The 15,910-nt window shown below is 43.9% G+C and overlaps 1 long non-coding RNA gene across 2 annotated transcripts in view; it reads right to left on the bottom strand.

The window, feature by feature from the left end:
* Positions 1-15,910, bottom strand: part of LOC125965249 (uncharacterized) — a 376,884-nt gene that overhangs the window by 353,831 nt on the left and 7,143 nt on the right. The window contains exon 1 of one of the 2 annotated variants that reach the window (XR_007478914.1): positions 10,378-10,444. The exons of the other annotated variant lie outside the window; for it this stretch is intronic. This is a non-coding gene — a long non-coding RNA (uncharacterized LOC125965249). Of the gene's footprint in view, positions 1-10,377; positions 10,445-15,910 lie in introns of those variants that run through there. 2 annotated transcript variants of the gene reach the window in all.

Below are 15,910 nucleotides of genomic sequence, written 5' to 3'. Positions count from 1 at the left end.
TACTCGGGTGCAACATTCCAGACACTTTACTAAAACTCTCCGCACTTGGAGAGTCAGGGCATTTAACCTCCTGTTTGGCCCAGTTTGCAATTTCTGCAGAAGATGTACAGGAATAGGGAGAACCAATGAGAGACTAGCTGGAGGTGTCTGGACGGGCAAATTTAACTCTCATTTCCCACCAGGAAGAGGAACTAACCAAAGGCTCAGTGTGCCATGCCGGAACCACACTAGGGCCTGAAGCAATCCTGCCGTGTTGCGGCCAGCTCACAGAAAGCGAGTTGAAGAAAGGAGCTCAGGGTCACTGTCATTCACAATACTGCAGAGTTATAAATGACAGCTATCGTCCAAAAATATATTGAAGTAAGGCTGCCAAGAGGACTTGAAAGTGGGGCAGAATTGCAGGAAACCGATTTCAGGAGGTAGACTGGATTTGCATGTAAAGCATAGGAAAAGAGGCAGAACGTCCACAATGATGCACTTGGCCAAAAAGTGTGTATGGTTTTTTCCTGAATGTATTCAGGGAAAAACGCATACGCCGTTTTTGGCCAACCAAGCAAGCTTGCAAAGGAAATCTGCCCTACAATGAAGTCTCACTGCCCCCCAGTCAAAAGGGTCATCTGAAAAAACTGTAAAATCCAGAAAGGCAGGACAGGCCATGGAGAACTGGGAGCCTTGTTATGCTGATGGGCGGGATGTAAATTGCCAACAGCCACTCTGGAGAAGTGTACGGTGTTTCCTGAAACATCTAAAAAACAAAGGAACAGAGCCTAGGGCACTTCCACTTATGGTCCTATAGCTTAGGGAAATTAAAATCAAAAAGACACAGCCACCCCAAAGTTTAGGCCGGCTCCTTTTACAAGAACCTCGTTTACGGTACAAGTTCAATATCACAGAAAGCGAAAAATGGATAAAGACGTTGTGGTACTTATGTACAATGCAATATCATTCAGCAATGAAATCTATGTCATCAGGCTCGTAGCAGCATAATGAGTGGATTCAGGTACGATGATTCTAAGAGAAATAAGTCACACAGAAAAAGAAACATCATAAGATATCACTACTACACGGAATGTAAACTTGGCTACACAGGAACTGAATTACAAAACAGAACAGGGTCTCAAATGTAGAAAATCAACGTATGCTTGCTTAAGGGGAAAGGTGAGTTGGGGTGCTGCATAAAACCAGAGATTGAAATTAGCACAGATACCATTCCATAAGCCAAATATGTAATAGACAACAGCTACTCCTTGCTCAACGAAGTGGACTCAAAACCCCATATTAAACGCCTAAGAATATACCTGACTAGTAAGAATCTTAAATCCTATGGATTTATATGTCTCTGAAAGAGAATCAAGCGTGTGTACAGCGGCATAAACGCAGCAGTCATAGGATTGGTGAAGTTCGGTGAGCAAATGCAGACCCTTTGTAGTCATATTGCATGGTACCCATTCCATGGGTCTCAACTCTCCAGCTTTAAGGGATTCTTCCTTCAGCTAAAACATGCATGTGGAACCCAGAGTATGATCCACCGTGTGATCGGGAAACGTGTTCAAATGTGTCTCAGTTTTCGTCCCCTGGTACTTGGGTGCAACATTCCAGACGCTTTAGTAACACTCTGCCCACTTGGAGAGTCACTGCCTTTAACCTCCTGTTTGGCCAGTTTGCAATTTCTGCGGAAAATGAACACGAACAGGGAGAACAAATGAGAGACTAGCTGCAGGTGTATGGACGGGCAAATTTAACTCCCATTTCCCACCAGGAAGAGGAATTAACCAAAGGCTCAGCGTGCCACGCCGGAACCACACTAGGTCCTGAAGCAATCCTGCAGTGTTGCGGCCAGCTCACAAGAAAGCGAGTTGAAGAAAGGAGCTCAGGGGCACTGTCATTCACAAACCTGCAGAGTTATAAATGATAGCTATTGTCCAGAAATATATTGAAGTAAGGCTGCCAAGAGGACGTGAAAGCGGGGCAGAATTGCAGGAAACCGATTTCAGGAGGTAGACTGGAATTGCATGTAAAGCATAGGAAAAGAGGCAGAACGTCCACAATGATGCACTGGGCCAAAAAGTGCGTATGCGTTTTTTCCTCAGGAAAAAACGCATACGCACTTTTTGGCCAACCAAGCAAGCTTGCAAAGGAAATCTGCACTACAATGAAGTCTCACTGCCCCCCAGTCAAAAGGGCAATCTGAAAAATGTGTAAAATCCAGAAAGGCAGGACAGGCCATGGAGAACTGGGAGCCTTGTTATGCTGATGGGCGGGATGTAAATTGCCAACAGCCACTCTGGAGAAGTCTACGGTGTTTCCTGAAACATCTAAAAAACAAAGCAACAGAGCCTAGGGCACTTCCACTTATGGTCCTATAGCTTTGGGAAATTAAAATCAAAAAGACACAGCCACCCCAAAGTTTGGGACGGCTCTGTTTACAAGAACCTCGTTTACTGGACAAGTTCAATATCACAGAAAGAGAAAAATGGATAAAGAAGTTGTGGTACTTACCTACAATGCAATATCACTCAGCAATGAAATCTATGTCATCAGGCCCGTAGCAGCATCATGAGTGGATTCAGGTACAATGATTCTAAGTAAAATAAGTCACACAGAAAAAGAAACATCATAAGATATCACTACTACACGGAATGTAAACTTGGCTACACAGGAACTGAATTACAAAACAGAACAGGGTCTCAAATGTAGAAAACCAACTTATGCTTGCTTAAGGGGAAATGTGAGTTGGGGTGCTGCATAAAACCAGAGACTGAAATGAGCACAGATACCGTTCCATAAGCCAAATATGTAATAGGCAAGAGCTACTCCTTGCTCAACGAAGTGGACTCAACACCCAATATTAAACGCCTAAGAATATACCTGACTAGTAAGAATCTTAAAACCTATGGATTTATATGTCTCCGAAAGAGAATCAAGAGTGTGTACAGCGGCATAAACGCAGCAGTGATAGGATTGGTGAGGTTCGGTGAGCAAATGCAGACCCTTTGAAGTCATATTGCATGGTACCCATTCCATGGGTCTCAACTTTCCAGGTTTAAGGGATTCTTCCTTCAGCTAAAACATGCATGTGGAATCCAGAGTATGATCCACCATGTGATCGGGAAACGTGTTCAAATGTGTCTCAGTTTTCGTCCCCTGGTACTCGGGTGCAACATTCCAGACGCTTTACTAACACTCTCCCCACATAGAGAGTCAGTGCCTTTAACATCCTATTTGGCCCAGGTTGCAATTTCTGCGGAAAATGAACAGGAATAGGGAGAACCAATGCGAGACTAGCTGGAGGTGTCTGGATGGGCAAATTTAACTCTCATTTCCCACCAGGAAGAGGAATTAACCAAAGGCTCAGCGTGCCATGCCGGAACCACACTAGGGCCTGAAGCAATCCTGCGGTGTTGCGGCCAGCTCACAAGAAAGCGAGTTGTAGAAAGGAGCTCAGTGGCACCGTAATTCACAAACCTGCAGAGTTATAAATGACAGCTATCGTCCAAAATTTTATTGAAGTAAGGCTGCCAAGAGGACTTGAATGCGGGCAGAATTGCAGGAAACCGATTTCGGGAGGTAGACTGGAATAGCATGTAAAGCATAGGAAAAGAGGCAGAACGTCCACAATGATGCACTTGGCCAAAAAGGGCGTATGGTTTTTCCTGAATATATTCAGGAAAAAACGCATACGCCCTTATTGGCCAACCAAGCAAGCTTGCAAAGGAAATCTGCACTACAATGAAGTCTCACTGACCCCAGGTCAAAAGGGCCATCTGAAATAAGTGTAAAATCCAGAAAGGCAGGACAGGCCATGGAGAACTGGGAGACTTGTTATGCTGATGGGTGGGATGTAAATTGCCAACAGCCACTCTGGAGAAGTGTATGGTGTTTCCTGAAACATCTAAAAAACAAAGCAACAGAGCCTAGGGCACTTGCACTTATGGTCCTATAGCTTAGGGAAATTAAAATCAAAAAGACACAGCCACACCAAAGTTTGGGCCGGCTCTGTTTACAAGAACCTCGTTTATGGTACAACTTCAATATCACAGAAAGCGAAAAATGGATAAAGACGTTGTGGTACTTACGTACAATGCAATATCACTCAGCAATGAAATCTATGTCATCAGGCCCGTAGCAGCATAATGAGTGGATTCAGGTACGATGATTCTAAGTGAAATAAGTCACACAGAAAAAGAAACATCATAAGATATCACTACTACACGGAATGTAAACTTGGCTACACAGGAACTGAATTACAAAACAGAACAGGGTCTCAAATGTAGAAAACCAACTTATGCTTGCTTAAGGGGAAAGGTGAGTTGGGGTGCTGCATGAAACCAGAGACTGAAATGAGCACAGATACCGTTCCATAAGCCAAATATGTAATAGACAAGAGATACTCCTTGCTGAACGAAGTGACTAAACACCCCATATTAAACGCCTAAGAATATACCTGACTAGTAAGAATCTTAAAACCTATGGATTTATATGTCTCCGAAAGAGAATCAAGCGTGTGTACAGCGGCATAAACGCAGCAGTGATAGGATTGGTGAGGTTCGGTGAGCAAATGCAGACCCTTTGAAGTCATATTGCATGGTACCCATTCCATGGGTCTCAACTCTCCAGCTTTAAGGGATTCTTCCTTCAGCTAAAACATGCATGTGGAACCCAGAGTATGATCCACATTGTGATCGGGAAACGTGTTCAAATGTGTCTCAGTTATCGTCCCCTGGTACTCCAGTGAAACATTCCAGACGCTTTACTAACACTCTCCCCACTTCGAGAGTCAGTGCCTTTAACCTCCTGTTTGGCCCAGTTTGCAATTTCTGCAGAAAATGAACAGGAATAGGGAGAACCAATGAGAGACTAGCTGGAGGTGTCTGGACGGGCAAATTTAACTCTCATTTCCCACCAGGAAGAGGAATTAACCAAAGGCTCAGCATGGCATGCCAGAACCACACTAGGGCCTGAAGCAATCCTGCAGTGTTGCGACCAGCTCACAAGAAAGTGAGTTGAAGAAAGGAGCTCAGGGGCAGTGTAATTCACAAACCTGCAGAGTTATAAATGACAGCTATCGTCCAACAATATATTGAAGTAAGGCTGCCAAGAGGACTTGAAAGCGGGGCAGAATTGCAGGAAACCGATTTCAGGAGGTAGACTGGAATTGCATGTGAAGCATAGGAAAAGAGGCAGAACGTCCACAATGATGCACTTGCCAAAAAGGGCGTATGCGTTTTTTCCTCAGGAAAAAACGCATATGCCCTTTTTGGTCAACCAAGCAAGCTTGCAAAGGAAATCTGCACTACAATGAAGTCTCACTACCCCCGGTATAAAGGCACATCTGTAAAAAGTGTAAAATCCAGAAAGGCAGGACAGGCCATGGAGAACTGGGAGCCTTGTTATGCTGATGGGCGGGATGTAAATTGCCAACAGCCACTCGGGAGAACTGTATGGTGTTTCCTGAAACATCTAAAAAACAAAGCAACAGAGCCTAGGGCACTTCCACTTATGGTCCTATAGCTTAGGGAAATTAAAATCAAAAAGACACAGCCACCCCAAAGTTTGGGATGGCTCTGTTTACAAGAACCTGGTTTACGGTACAAGTTCAATATCGCAGAAAGCAAAAAATGGATAAAGAAGTTGTGGTACTTACGTACAATGCAATATCACTCAGCAATGAAATCTATGTCATCAGGCCCGTAGCAGCATAATGAGTGGATTCAGTTATGATGATTCTAACTGAAATAAGTCACACAGAAAAAGAAACATCATAAGATATCATTAATACACGGAATGTAAACGTGGCTACACAGGAACTGAATTACAAAACAGAACAGGGTCTCAAATGTAGAAAACCAACTTATGCTTGCTTACGGGGAAAGGTGAGTTGGGGTGCTGCATAAAACCAGAGATTGAAATTAGCACAGATACCGCTCCATAAGCCAAATATGTAATAGACAAGAGCTACTCCTTGCTCAACGAAGTGGACTCAACACCCCATATTAAACACCTAAGAATATACCTGACTAGTAAGAATCTTAAAACCTATGGATTTATATGTCTCCGAAAGAGAATCAAGCGTGTGTATAGCAGCATAAATGCAGCAGTGAGAGGATTGGTGGGGTTCGGTGAGCAAATGCAGACCCTTTGAAGTCATATTGCATGGTACCCATTCCATGGGTCTCAACTCTCCAGGTTTAAGGGATTCTTCCTTCAGCTGAAACATGCATGTGGACCCAGAGTATGATCCACCATGTGATCGGGAAACATGTTCAAATGTGTCTCAGTTTTCATCCCCTGGTACTCGGGTGCAACATTCCATATGCTTTGCTAACACTCTCCCCACTTGGAGAGTCAGTGCCTTTAAACTCCTGTTTGGCCCAGTTTGCAATTTCTGCAGAAAATGAACAGGAATAGGGAGAACCCATGAGAGACTAGCTGGAGGTGTCTGGACGGGCAAATTTAACTCTCATTTCCCACCAGGAAGAGGAATTAACCAAAGGCTCAACGTGCCATGCCGGAACCACACTAGCGTCTGAAGCAATCCTGCGGTGTTGCGGCCAGCTCAGAAGGAAACGAGTTGAAGAAAGGAGCTGAGGGGCACTGTCATTCACAAACCTGCACAGTTATAAATGAAAGCTATCGTCCAAAAATATATTGAAGTAAGGCTGCCAAGAGGACTTGAAAGCAGGGCAGAATTGCAGGAAACCGATTTCAGGAGGTAGACTGGAATTGCATGTAAAGCATAGGAAAAGAGGGAGAACGTCCACAATGATGCACTTGGCCAAAAAGGGCGTATGCGTTTTTTCCTGAATATATTCAGGAAAAAACGCATACGTCCTTTTTGGCCAACCAAGCAAGCTTGCAAATGATATCTGCACTACAATGAAGTCTCACTGCCCCCCGGTCAAAAGGGCCATCTGAAAAAAGTGTAAAATCCAGAAAGGCAGGACAGGCCATGGAGAACTGGGAGCCTTGTTATGCTGATGGGCGGGATGTAAATTGACAACAGCCACTCTGGAGAAGTGTATGGTGTTTCCTGAAACATCGAAAAAACAAAGCAATAGAGACTAGGGCACTTCCACTTATGGTCTTATAGCATAGGGAAATTAAAATAAAAAAGACACAGCAACCCCAAAGTTTGGGACGGCTCTGTTTACAAGACTCTCGTTTACGGTACAAGTACAATATCACAGAAAGCGAACAATGGATAAAGACGTTGTGGTACTTACGTACAATGCAATATCACTCAGCAATGAAATCTATGTCATCAGGCCCGTAGCAGCATAATGAGTGGATTCAGGTATGATGATTCTAAGTGAAATAAGTCACACAGAAAAAGAAACATGATAAGATATCACTAATACACGGAATGTAAACTTGGCTACACAGGAACTGAATTACAAAACAGAACAGGGTCTCAAATGTAGAAAACCAACTTATGCTTGCTTAAGGGGAAAGGTGAGTTGGGGTGCTGCATAAAACCAGAGATTGAAATTAGCACAGATACCGTTCCATAAGCCAAATATCTAATAGACAAGAGTTACTCCTTGCTCAACAAAATGGACTCAACACCCCATATTAAACGCCTAAGAATATACCTGACTAGTAAGAATCTTAAAACCTATGGATTTATATGTCTCTGAAAGAGAATCAAGCGTGTGTACAGCGGCATAAACGCAGCAGTGATAGGATTGGTGAGGTTCGGTGAGCAAATGCAGACCCTTTGAAGTCATATTGCATGGTACCCATTGCATGGGTCTCAACTCTCCAGGTTTAAGGGATTCTTCCTTCAGCTAAAACATGCATGTCGAACCCAGAGTATGATCCACTGTGTGATCGGGAAACGTGTTCAAAAGTGTCTCAGTTTTCGTCCCCTGGTACTCGGGTGCAACATTCCAGATGCTTTACTAACACTCTCCCCAGTTGGAGAGTCAGTGCCTTTAACATCCTGTTTGGCCCAGTTTGCAATTTTTGCGGAAGATGAACAGGAATAGGGAGAACCAATGAGAGACTAGCTGGAGGTGTCTGGACGGGCAAATTTAACTCTCATTTCCCACCAGGAAGAGGAATTAATCAAAGGCTCAGCGTGCCGTTCCGGAAACACAGTAGGGCCTGAAGCAATCCTGCGGTGTTGAGGCCAGCTCACAGGAAAGCGAGTTGAAGAAAGGAGCTCAGGGGCACTGTCATTCACAAACCTGCAGAGTTATAAATGACAGCTATCGTCCAAAAATATATTGAAGTAAGGCTGCCAAGAGGACTTGAAAGCGGGGCAGAATTGCAGGAAACCGATTTCAGGAGGTAGACTGGAATTGCATGTAAAGCATAGGAAAAGAGGCAGAACGTCCACAATGATGCACTTGGCCAAAAAGGGCGTATGCGTTTTTTCCTGAATATATTCAGGAAAAAACGCATACGCCCTTTTTGGCCAACCAAGCAAGCTTGCAAAGGAAATCTGCACTACAATGTAGTCCCACTGCCCCCCGGTCAAAAGGGCCATCTGAAAAACGTGTAAAATCCAGAAAGGCAGGGCAGGCTATGGAGAACTGGGAGCCTTGTTATGCTGATGGGCGGGATGTAAATTGCCAACAGCTTCTCTGGAGAAGTGTATGGTGTTTCCTGAAACATCCAAAAAACAAAGCAACAGAGCCTAGGGAACTTCCTATTATGGTCCTATAGTTTAGGGAAATTAAAATAAAAAAGACACAGCCACCTCAAAGTTTGGGATGCCTCTGTTTACAAGAACCTCGTTTATGGTACAAGTTCAATATCGCAGAAAGCGAAAAATGGATAAAGATGTTGTGTTACTTACGTACAATGCAATATCACTCAGCAATGAAATCTATGTCATCAGGCCCGTAGCAGCATAATGCGTGGATTCTGGTACGATGATTGTAAGTGAAATAAGTCACACAGAAAAAGAAACATCATAAGATATCACTACTACACGGAATGTAAACTTGGCTACACAGGAACTGAATTACAAAACAGAACAGGGTCTCAAATGAAGAAAACGAACTTTTGCTTGCTTAAGGGGAAAGGTGAGTTGGGGTGCTGCATAAAACCAGAGATTGAAATTAGCACAGATACCGTTCCATAAACCAAATATGTAATAGACAACAGCTACTCCTTGCTCAACGAAGTGGACTCAACACCCCAGATTAAACGCCTAAGAATATACCTGACTAGTAAGAATCTTAAAACCTATGGATTTATATGTCTCTGAAAGAGAATCAAGTGTGTGTACAGCGGCATTTACGCAGCAGTGATAGGATTGGTGAGGTTCGGTGAGCAAATGCAGACCCTTTGAAGTCATATTGCATGGTACCCATTCCATGGGTCTCAACTCTCCAGGTTTAAGGGATTCTTCCTTCAGCTAAAACATGCATGTCGAACCCAGAGTATGATCCACCGTGTGATCGGGAAACGTGTTCAAATATGTCTCAGTTTTCGTCCCCTGGTACTCGGGTGCAACATTCCAGACGCTTTACTAACACTCTCCCCACTTGGAGAGTCAGTGCCTTTAACCTCCTGTTTGGCCCAGTTTGCAATTTCTGCGGGAAATGAACAGGAATAGGGAGAACCAATGAGAGACTAGCTGGAGGTGTCTGGATGGGCAAATTTAACTCTCATTTCCCACCAGGAAGAGGAATTAACCAAAGGCTCAGCGTGCCGTGCTGGAACCACACTAGGGCCTGAAGCAATCCTGCGGTGTTGCGGCCAGCTCACAAGAAAGCGAGTTGAAGAAAGGAGCTCAGGGGCACTGTCATTCACAAACCTGCAGAGTTCTAAATGACAGCTATCGTCCAAAAATATATTGAAGTAAGGCTGCCAAGAGGACTTGAAAGAGGGGCAGAATTGCAGGAAACCGATTTCAGGAAGTACAATGGAATTGCATATAAAGCATAGGAAAAGAGGCAGAACGTCCACAATGATGCACTTGGCCAAAAAGGGTGTATGCGTTTATTCCTGAATATATTCAGGAAAAAACGCCTACGCCCTTTTTGGCCAAAGAGCAAGCTTGCAAAGGAAATCTGCACTACAATGAAGTCTCACTTCCCCCTGGTCAAAACGTCAATCTGAAAAAAGTGTAAAATCCAGAAAGGCAGGACAGGCCGTGGAGAACTGGGAGCCTTGTTATGCTGATGGGCGGGATGTAAATTGCCAACACGCACTATGGAGAACACTATGGTGTTTCCTGAAACATCTAAAAACAAAGCAACAGAGCCTAGGGCACTTCCACTTATGGTCCTATAGCTTAGGGTAATTAAAGTCAAAAAGACACAGCCATCCTAAAGTTTGGGACGGCTCTGTTTACAAAAACCTCGTTTACGGTACAAGTTCAATATCACAGACAGCGAAAAATGCATAAAGAAGTTGTGGTACTTACGTACAATGCAGTATCACTCAGCAATGAAATCTATGTCATCAGGCCCATAGCAGCATAATGAGTGGATGCACGTATGATGATTCTAAGTGAAATAAGTCACACAGAAAAAGGAACATCATAAGATATCACTACTACACAGAATGTAAACTTGGCTACACAGGAACTGAATTACAAAACAGAACAGGGTTTCAAATGTAGAAAACCAACTTATGCTTGCTTAAGGGGAATGGTGAGTTGGGGTTCTGCATGAAACCAGAGATTGAAATTGGCACAGATACCATTCCAGAAGCCACATATGTAACAGACTAGAGCTACTCCTTGCTCAACGAAGTGGACTCAACACGCTATACTAAACGCCTAAGAATATACCTGACTAGTAAGAATCTTAAAACCTATGGATTTATATGTCTCCGAAAGAGAATCAAGCGTGTGTACAGCGGCATAAACGCAGCAGTGATAGGATTGGTGAGGTTTGGTGAGCAAATGCAGACCATTTGAAGTCATATTGCATGGTACCCATTCCATGGGTCTCAACTCTCCAGGTTTTAGGGATTCTTCCTTCAGCTAAAACATGCATGTGGAACCCAGAGTATGATCCACCGTGTGATCAGGAAACGTGTTCAAATGTGTCTCAGTTTCCGTCCCCTGGTACTTGGGTGCAACTTTCCAGGCGCTTTACTAACACTCTCCCCACTTGGAGAGTCAGTGCCTTTAACCTCCTGTTTGGCCCAGTTTGCAATTTCTGCGGAAGATGAACAGGAATAGGGAGAACCAATGAGAGACTAGCTGGAGGTGTCTGGACGGGCAAATTTAACTCTCATTTCCCACCAGGAAGAGGAATTAACCAAAGGCTCAGCGTGCCGTGCCGGAACCACACTAGGGACTGAAGCAATCCTGCGGTGTTGCGGCCAGCTCACAAGAAAGCGAGTTGAAGAAAGGAGCTCAGGGGCACTGTCATTCACAAACCTGCAGAGTTATAAATGACAGCTATCGTCCAAAAATATATTGAAGTAAGGCTGCCAAGAGGACTTGAAAGCGGGGCAGAATTGCAGGAAACCGATTTCAGGAGGTAGACTGGAATTGCATGTAAAGCATAGGAAAAGAGGCAGAACGTCCACAATGATGCACTTGGCCAAAAAGGGCGTATGCGTTTTTTCCTGAATATATTCAGGAAAAAACGCATACGCCCTTTTTGGCCAACCAAGCAAGCTTGCAAAGGAAATCTGCACTACAATGAAGTCTCACTGTCCCCTGTCAAAAGGGCCATCTGAAAAAAGTGTAAAATCCAGAAAGGCAGGACAGGCTATGGAGAACTGGGAGCCTTGTTATGCTGATGGGCGGGATGTAAATTGCCAACAGCCACTCTGGAGAAGTGTATGGTGTTTCCTGAAACATCTAAAAAACAAAGCAACAGAGCCTAGGGCACTTCCACTTATGGTCCTATAGCTTAGGGAAATTAAAATCAAAAAGACACAGCTACCCCAAAGTTTGGGCCGGCTCTGTTTACAAGAACCTCGTTTACGGTACAAGTTCAATATCACAGAAAGCGATAAATGGATAAAGAAGTTGTGGTACTTACGTACAATGAAATATCACTCAGCAATGAAATCTATGTCATCAGGCCCGTAGCAACATAATGAGTGGATTCAGGTACGATGATTCTAAGTGAAATAAATCACAGAGAATAAGAAACATCATAAGATATCACTACTACACGGAATGTAAACTTGGCTACACAGGAACTGAATTACAAAACAGAACAGGGTCTCAAATGTAGAAAACCAACTTATGCTTGCTTAAGGGGAAAGGTGAGTTGGGGTGCTGCATAAAACCAGAGATTGAAATTAGCACAGATACCGTTCCATAAGCCAAATATATAATAGACAAGAGCTACTCCTTGCTCAACGAAGTGGACTCAACACCCCATATTAAACGCCTAAGAATATACCTGACTAGTAAGAATCTTAAAACCTATGGATTTAAATGTTTCCGAAAGAGAATCAAGCGTGTGTACAGCGGCATAAATGCAGCAGTGATAGGATTGGTGAGGTTCGGTGAGCAAATGCAGACCCTTTGAAGTCATATTGCATGGTACCCATTCCATGGGTCTCAACTCTCCAGGATTAAGGGATTCTTCCTTCAGCTAAAACATGCATGTGGAACCCAGAGTATGATCCACCGTGTGATCGGGAAACGTGTTCAAATGTGTCTCAGTTTTCCTCCCCTGGTACTCGGGTGCAACATTCCAGACACTTTACTAAAACTCTCCGCACTTGGAGAGTCAGGGCATTTAACCTCCTGTTTGGCCCAGTTTGCAATTTCTGCAGAAGATGTACAGGAATAGGGAGAACCAATGAGAGACTAGCTGGAGGTGTCTGGACGGGCAAATTTAACTCTCATTTCCCACCAGGAAGAGGAACTAACCAAAGGCTCAGTGTGCCATGCCGGAACCACACTAGGGCCTGAAGCAATCCTGCGGTGTTGCGGCCAGCTCACAGAAAGCGAGTTGAAGAAAGGAGCTCAGGGTCACTGTCATTCACAATACTGCAGAGTTATAAATGACAGCTATCGTCCAAAAATATATTGAAGTAAGGCTGCCAAGAGGACTTGAAAGTGGGGCAGAATTGCAGGAAACCGATTTCAGGAGGTAGACTGGATTTGCATGTAAAGCATAGGAAAAGAGGCAGAACGTCCACAATGATGCACTAGGCCAAAAAGTGTGTATGGTTTTTTCCTGAATGTATTCAGGGAAAAACGCATACGCCGTTTTTGGCCAACCAAGCAAGCTTGCAAAGGAAATCTGCCCTACAATGAAGTCTCACTGCCCCCCAGTCAAAAGGGTCATCTGAAAAAACTGTAAAATCCAGAAAGGCAGGACAGGCCATGGAGAACTGGGAGCCTTGTTATGCTGATGGGCGGGATGTAAATTGCCAACAGCCACTCTGGAGAAGTGTACGGTGTTTCCTGAAACATCTAAAAAACAAAGGAACAGAGCCTAGGGCACTTCCACTTATGGTCCTATAGCTTAGGGAAATTAAAATCAAAAAGACACAGCCACCCCAAAGTTTAGGCCGGCTCCTTTTACAAGAACCTCGTTTACGGTACAAGTTCAATATCACAGAAAGCGAAAAATGGATAAAGACGTTGTGGTACTTACGTACAATGCAATATCATTCAGCAATGAAATCTATGTCATCAGGCTCGTAGCAGCATAATGAGTGGATTCAGGTACGATGATTCTAAGAGAAATAAGTCACACAGAAAAAGAAACATCATAAGATATCACTACTACACGGAATGTAAACTTGGCTACACAGGAACTGAATTACAAAACAGAACAGGGTCTCAAATGTAGAAAATCAACGTATGCTTGCTTAAGGGGAAAGGTGAGTTGGGGTGCTGCATAAAACCAGAGATTGAAATTAGCACAGATACCATTCCATAAGCCAAATATGTAATAGACAACAGCTACTCCTTGCTCAACGAAGTGGACTCAAAACCCCATATTAAACGCCTAAGAATATACCTGACTAGTAAGAATCTTAAATCCTATGGATTTATATGTCTCTGAAAGAGAATCAAGCGTGTGTACAGCGGCATAAACGCAGCAGTCATAGGATTGGTGAGGTTCGGTGAGCAAATGCAGACCCTTTGTAGTCATATTGCATGGTACCCATTCCATGGGTCTCAACTCTCCAGCTTTAAGGGATTCTTCCTTCAGCTAAAACATGCATGTGGAACCCAGAGTATGATCCACCGTGTGATCGGGAAACGTGTTCAAATGTGTCTCAGTTTTCGTCCCCTGGTACTTGGGTGCAACATTCCAGACGCTTTAGTAACACTCTGCCCACTTGGAGAGTCACTGCCTTTAACCTCCTGTTTGGCCAGTTTGCAATTTCTGCGGAAAATGAACACGAACAGGGAGAACAAATGAGAGACTAGCTGCAGGTGTATGGACGGGCAAATTTAACTCCCATTTCCCACCAGGAAGAGGAATTAACCAAAGGCTCAGCGTGCCACGCCGGAACCACACTAGGTCCTGAAGCAATCCTGCAGTGTTGCGGCCAGCTCACAAGAAAGCGAGTTGAAGAAAGGAGCTCAGGGGCACTGTCATTCACAAACCTGCAGAGTTATAAATGATAGCTATTGTCCAGAAATATATTGAAGTAAGGCTGCCAAGAGGACGTGAAAGCGGGGCAGAATTGCAGGAAACCGATTTCAGGAGGTAGACTGGAATTGCATGTAAAGCATAGGAAAAGAGGCAGAACGTCCACAATGATGCACTGGGCCAAAAAGTGCGTATGCGTTTTTTCCTCAGGAAAAAACGCATACGCACTTTTTGGCCAACCAAGCAAGCTTGCAAAGGAAATCTGCACTACAATGAAGTCTCACTGCCCCCCAGTCAAAAGGGCAATCTGAAAAATGTGTAAAATCCAGAAAGGCAGGACAGGCCATGGAGAACTGGGAGCCTTGTTATGCTGATGGGCGGGATGTAAATTGCCAACAGCCACTCGGGAGAAGTGTATGGTGTTTCCTGAAACATCTAAAAAACAGAGCAACAGAGCCTAGGGCACTTCCACATATGGTCCTATAGCTTTGGGAAATTAAAATCAAAAAGACACAGCCACCCCAAAGTTTGGGACGGCTCTGTTTACAAGAACCTCGTTTACTGGACAAGTTCAATATCACAGAAAGAGAAAAATGGATAAAGAAGTTGTGGTACTTACCTACAATGCAATATCACTCAGCAATGAAATCTATGTCATCAGGCCCGTAGCAGCATCATGAGTGGATTCAGGTACAATGATTCTAAGTAAAATAAGTCACACAGAAAAAGAAACATCATAAGATATCACTACTACACGGAATGTAAACTTGGCTACACAGGAACTGAATTACAAAACAGAACAGGGTCTCAAATGTAGAAAACCAACTTATGCTTGCTTAAGGGGAAATGTGAGTTGGGGTGCTGCATAAAACCAGAGACTGAAATGAGCACAGATACCGTTCCATAAGCCAAATATGTAATAGGCAAGAGCTACTCCTTGCTCAACGAAGTGGACTCAACACCCAATATTAAACGCCTAAGAATATACCTGACTAGTAAGAATCTTAAAACCTATGGATTTATATGTCTCCGAAAGAGAATCAAGAGTGTGTACAGCGGCATAAACGCAGCAGTGATAGGATTGGTGAGGTTCGGTGAGCAAATGCAGACCCTTTGAAGTCATATTGCATGGTACCCATTCCATGGGTCTCAACTTTCCAGGTTTAAGGGATTCTTCCTTCAGCTAAAACATGCATGTGGAATCCAGAGTATGATCCACCATGTGATCGGGAAACGTGTTCAAATGTGTCTCAGTTTTCGTCCCCTGGTACTCGGGTGCAACATTCCAGACGCTTTACTAACACTCTCCCCACATGGAGAGTCAGTGCCTTTAACATCCTATTTGGCCCAGGTTGCAATTTCTGCGGAAAATGAACAGGAATAGGGAGAACCAATGCGAGACTAGCTGGAGGTGTCTGGAT

Source organism: Orcinus orca, chromosome 1 (genome assembly GCF_937001465.1).
Source record: "Orcinus orca chromosome 1, mOrcOrc1.1, whole genome shotgun sequence".
Lineage (NCBI taxonomy): Eukaryota > Metazoa > Chordata > Mammalia > Artiodactyla > Delphinidae > Orcinus > Orcinus orca.
Note: the sequence above shows the minus strand (reverse complement) of the source record. Positions and strands in the feature narration are given on the sequence as shown.